Source organism: Pipistrellus kuhlii, unplaced genomic scaffold (assembly GCF_014108245.1).
Source record: "Pipistrellus kuhlii isolate mPipKuh1 unplaced genomic scaffold, mPipKuh1.p scaffold_m20_p_23, whole genome shotgun sequence".
Classification (NCBI taxonomy): Eukaryota; Metazoa; Chordata; class Mammalia; order Chiroptera; family Vespertilionidae; genus Pipistrellus; species Pipistrellus kuhlii.
The window spans coordinates 408,842-414,841 of record NW_023425522.1 but is presented as its reverse complement, the minus strand read 5'-3'; positions in this window follow the sequence as shown (position 1 = coordinate 414,841).

The following is a 6,000-nucleotide window of genomic DNA, read 5'->3' as shown; positions in this document are numbered from 1 at the left end:
CCACAGTTTGCCAACCACAGGCCTAAGGCAAAGGGGTGCCCCAAGCCCGTGGTCCCGCTGTGACCACAGCATCCTAGAAGCCTGTGATACCCGTGGTTTAGTGAGTATTTCTTCCTTTTCATACACAAAGGGAAGAAGGACTATAGGTCTCAGGAGCAGGGGGGTTTATGAAACTCTCCACTGAGGCTTAAAGGCTGTGTCATCCTGCTCTTCCCAAAAATTGGACCAGAAAGTCATACAGAGGCTTTGCCATCGGAGAGAGATCTGGGGTCAGTTTGGCAACAGCCTATTAACCCAAGACCCCTCATAGCTGACGGCCGGTTTGGGGCCGGGGGCAACCTCCCAGGAGGCTCCCTGGACCCGGGAGGAGTCCCTGCTCCAAGATCAGACGTCCCAGATACCAAGCTGGACTTTGGAAAATAGTGATTTTTCTTTAGGGATCTTATGTCCTTTTAAGGCCAAAAGGTCTAACAGATGGATGCTATCTCCTGGGAGCAGACTGAGCAGGAGAAGGGAAGAAGGGCAAAGAGCTGAATCAGGAAGGGAAGGAGAGGATAGAGGACACATGGTGATGGGCGGAGACGACGGGGTGGTAAGAGCACAATGTACAAATGAGGGGCGGTAGAATTGTGCACCTGAAACCTGCATAATATCAACCAATGTCAACCCAATAAATTCAATACAATATTTTTTATTAAAAAAAGAAGTAAATCATCCACATATTGCAATAAGGTGGAATCTTTAGGGGAAATCATCATCCAAACTACCCTGTTTCCCCAAAATAAGACAGTGTCTTATATTAATTTTTGCTCCCAAAGATGTGCTAGGTCTTATTTTCAGGGGATGTCTTATTTTTCCATGAAGAAGAATACGGTACACATTTATTTATTTATTTTTTTAAATATATTTTATTGATTTTGTACAGAGAGGAATGGAGAGAGATAGAGTTAGAAACATCGATGAGAGAGAGTCATCGATCAGCTACCTCTTGCACACCCCCTACTGGGAATATGCCCGCAACCAAGGTACATGCCTTGACCGGAATCGAACCCGGGACCCTTCAGTCCCCAAGCCGATGCTTTATCCATTGAGCCAAACCGGTCTCGGCGGTACACATTTATTGTTAAATGAAAATAAAGGAAATTTATTACCTGTATACGGTACGGTAGTATAGTAGTTGTCAACATAAACCAGACAAACTGTGAATCCTACAGTATCAAGAATTTACTCATTTATTCAATGACAATCATGTCCTCATCTTCTGGAACATCACCATAACAATCCAATTCCTGACTTTCCTGGTGAATTTCTTGTGACTCCATTTCTTTCAGAATCAGTGGACCAAATCTCTCATGTTTAGCCTAGGGGGGCTTTATTTTCAGGGGGATGCCTTATATTTCACTCAGAAGGAAACCTGTAAGTAGGTCTTACTTTCGGAGGATGTCTTATTTTTGGGGAAACACTAGTCTTCAGTTTGTAAAAAATAAGAAGGGCTTTCAGTAAAACTTGTTTTCCTCACTAAGTGAAGGCAAAAGGTATTGGCTGGCATCATCAATGGGGATACTAAAGAATGCACTACAGAAATCAGTTACCATAAATAACTTAACTCCTTCCTAGCCAGCATGGCTCAATGGTTGAGCGTAGACCTATGAACCAGGAAGTTATAGTTCCATTCCTGGTCAAGGCACATGCCCAGATTGTGGGTTCAATCCCAAGTGTGGCAGTCCATCAATGATTCCCTCTCATCATTGTTTCTAGCTCTGTCTCCCTCTCCCTTTCTGAAACTAATAAAAATATTTTTTTAAAGATGGTAGTTGGTCCAATAGGAACAAGTGACCAGTGCTCTCAGATTCAATCACTATACCTCAACAATGGAGCAATTACAAGATATTTAAAGGCCATTTAATTCACCTAATTGGCTATTCTGACAGTTACCATCAAACCCTAACATTATTTCCCCTTTGGGAAAAGGACAGTCCAGCATTATACTTCTCAATGAAGTCTTACCTAATAAATGGGTAAGGGCATGAGAAGTAAGGATAAAACAATGTGTACCTTGCCCTGGCTGTGTGGCTCAGTTGGTTGGAGTGTTGTCCCATACACTAAAATGTTGCAGGTTCAATTCCCGGTCAGCACACATGCCTAGATTACAGGTTCAATTCCCAACTGGGCCCATATGGGAGGCAACAAATTGATGTTTCTCACACTGATATTCCTCTTCGCTTCTCTTTCTTCTTCTTCTTCTTCTTCTTCTTCTTCTTCTTCTTCTTCTTCTTCTTCTTCTTCTTCTTCTCTCTCTCTCTCTCTCTCTCTCTCTCTCTCTCTCTCTCTCTCTCTCTCTCTCTCTCTCTCTCTCTCTCTCTCTCTCTCTCTCTCTCTCTCTCTCTCTCTCCTCTCTCGTCAATAAAAAACATATCCTCAGGTGCAGATTAAAAAACAAAGGATCCAATGTGTATCTGTTCAGAAATATGAATCTGTTGAGGTTCCTAACTATTCAAGTTGTTTTCTGACTCTGAGGCAAGGGCTATTTCATGACAGTGGGATTGAGCCCCAAGAGTGTAGCACTAGTGTTAATAAGAATAGAAATGCCATTACGCTCAATTAATATTGACAAAGAAGGCAAGAGCATACGATGGAACTAAGACAGTATCTTCAATAAATGGTGTTGGGAAAATTGGACAGATATATATAAAAAAATAAAACTAGACCATCAACTTATACCATACACAAGAATAAACTCAAAATGGATAAAAGACTTAAATGCAAGTAGCGAAACAATAAAATCCTAGAAGAAAACATCTATATAGATAAAAATCCAGAGACCGTAATGCTGTCACTATGACACCCATTGGGGCCAGCAAACCAGCCTGATCCAGTCCAGATCACCCCCTGCACCCCAATCAGGGCAGGACCAGCCCGTCAACTGCCTTGGCTAGCAGAAATTTGGGGTCCGGGGACCTCGGAGTTGCTCTGTCTTGGGCAGCTGCATGGGCAAAGCTTTCCTTTGGTGGAAGTGGACCTGGGATCAGGGCGGGATGGGTGGGGAGGCTTTCCTGGTAAGACTTCAAAAATGTCTATTACACATAGAAACACATTTCCCATGGCATTTCATTGTTTGGGTGTTGCTAGGAGTTACGGCCAGCTTTCCCTTCTCACTAATATGGACATATTTTCCAGCTTCTGAGGTGTCTCTCATGTAGACTGTCCTTGAGAGTTTACACTCTGTGAGGACCCCTTTACTTAGGCCTGGGTACAGCTCATTGAGGCGAGTTTCTATTAAACAGATTTATACTTTTTTTCTTTTTTTTGAGAGAACACCTTCAAAAGTGTTAGGTCTGATCAAATAATTGAATAGAGACCCCAGAGCCAGGGAAGGTATGAATGGCATAAATGCAGCCCACCTGAGATCTAACATTGGCTTGTACTGAAAATGGCAGTGGCTGAATGACCTTCCTCTACGTGGGACCTTCAGTTGTTCATCGTAATGGAAGGAAGGTAATCTGCTAAGATGGTGTCCACTGACAAACCCAGGACTGTAACTCCTCAAGTAAAAGCTATAAAGGGAAAACCATTTTTTTTTCCTTGGGTTTAGAACCTGAATAAACCATGTTAGTTTCAGGAACACCTAACACTGACCCTGGTGGGTAATTCAATTGGTGGAGCATTGTCCCCAGTCACCAAGGTTGTGGGTTCAATCCCTGGTGGGAGCAAGAAATTGATGTTTCTCTTTATCCCCCCCAAAAAATCAATTAAGGAAAACCAAAACACCTAAGACTAAGACAAAATGAAATGAAAATAAAAGATTAAAAAAAAAAAAAAAAAAAAAACCCTGAAAGAGAAAAAGCGCGCCTTCCTGTCTTCCTAATGTTAGGGTCACCAAAGGAGGAATGCAGGAGGCCAAAAGGGTAAAGATTTATGAATTTATTAGGTCATCTATATACCAGATGGGCTGAGCCCCAAAATGGTGCCAGTCCCCAAAGTCAGAGGTTTTAAAGGACTCTAGGCAGGCTTTTTCTGGGCAGAGAATTCTCTGTGCAGGTCCTAAGGGGAAAGACAATGGTCTTGGCAAGTGGTAAGCAAGTAAAGGGAATGTCTGTTGTGAAGTGGTCTAAAGGTCAGTTCCCTGGGGAGGGGTGTCTATTCCGTTATTTGATCAGACCTGGCCCTCCGGCCTTTGTGTTTTATGGAAGAGGGACGAAGGTCATGTCTTCTGTATCTACTTCCTCTGAGGGGGGACGCTGAGGTCACAGGGGAGCGGACTGTGATAGCAGTGGGCTGGACGAGGGAGGGTTGCAGCAGCATGGTTTCCCCAAGGGACTGGTAGGTGAAGGCTTGAAAGTGGTCCTGAGTGACTTGGGAGGTAAAAGCTGGTCCTGAGGCTGCCACAGCGGCACTTGTCTGGTTTTGCTGCTTTTCTGAGCCTGAAGCTGAAATACAACTGAGGCCTAGATGTTATCTTTAGGGAGGAAAAGATCAGGGGTCTAAACTGCCCAACTTACTGGAGACAAATTGTTTTATACATCTTAATATTACTGGGGCAAAAACTAGAAGAACAAGAATTATGACATGCTCTAACCAGGTTGGCTCAGTGGTAGAATGTTGGCCTGTGGACTGAGGGTGCCAGGTGTGGTTCTGGTCAAGGGCATGTACCTTGGTTGTGGGGTGTGCAGGAGGCAGCTGATCAATGTTTCTCTCTCATCGGTGTTGCTAACTCTCTATCCCTTTTTCTTCCTCTCTGAAAAAAATCAATAAAACATTTAAAAAAGGGATTATGACAAGTGGTCTGGTGGAAGGAGGGAGAGATGAGTTTGGAGGGTTGTAGTCTGTACCAAAGTGGGCTTATTCTCTTAGTTTCATTTGTCCTTGGCTCAGAAGAGAGGGTTTACCAGGTGGTAGTGGACTGCACCTGGATTTGCTAAATGGCTGCAAACAGCTTTTTGCTATCTCAGTCTCCCTGTTCTGCTTGTCCTGGCTCACTAGTCTGTGTCATTTATATAACTTCCCCTTAACATTTCTCCCTCCAAACCTTCTATAACTGTCATGAGCCTTCTTACAATGTTCATAAACATTACTACAACTTTAACTCACTGTCTTTTTCTTTCAAAATGTATGTCCATTCTTCATGCCTTCTATTGTCAAAACCATACAATTTCTTTCCAATTTAATTAGAATTCTTAACTCTTAGAAACCTTAATTTCCAATGATAACCAAAAAGTAAACAGCCAGCATTTCTTAGATTGATATTTATCAACACATTTTAAATACACTCCTACTTTCAAGAAAATGTACCTTCAACAAAGTACAAGAGACTGTCTTTAATAAAAGCTAGAGAGAGAGAGAGAGAGAGAGAGAGAGAGAGAGAGAGAGAGAGAGAGAGAGAGAGAGTTTTATAAGTTCTTTGCTTACTAGTGTGGAGCCAATCAGATTTGTACTCAATTGCTGCTGTGGCCATTCTCTGTTGTTAATCCTCCGCTGAGGACATCATTTTCCTTAATTTTTCAGGGTCAGTGGAAAGGGGAGGGGGAGCGAAGGGGAGAGAAACATCGATGTAAGAGACTCTGCATGTGCCGGACTGGGCTGGGGATCACTCTGCAACCGAAGCACGTGCCTTTCACCGGGAATTGAACCCACGACCCTTTCCTCCTGGTGGTCCCTGAGCCCCCTCAGGGGAGGCACAGCTCAGGGGAAGCTGGACTCCCAGCTGGTGAGCACAGCAGTGATGGCAGGAGCCTCTCCATAGCACTAAGGGCCCCGTGGGGGTCCGCCTGCCGGCTTGGGCCGCTCCCAGCTCACTCCTCCCCAAGGCTATTTGCTGTGTTGGCAGCAACCCATTCTGCAGAGCGGCCTAAGCCGGCAGGCGGACATCCCCCAAGGCTCCGGGACTGCAGGAGGGTGCAGGCCGGGCTGAGGGACGCCCCCTCTCCCTCATTAGCTGTTATAACCTACTTTTGCCCACCATGTATGAAGTCTGTGCTGTCAATATCCAGCGGAGGTGGGTGG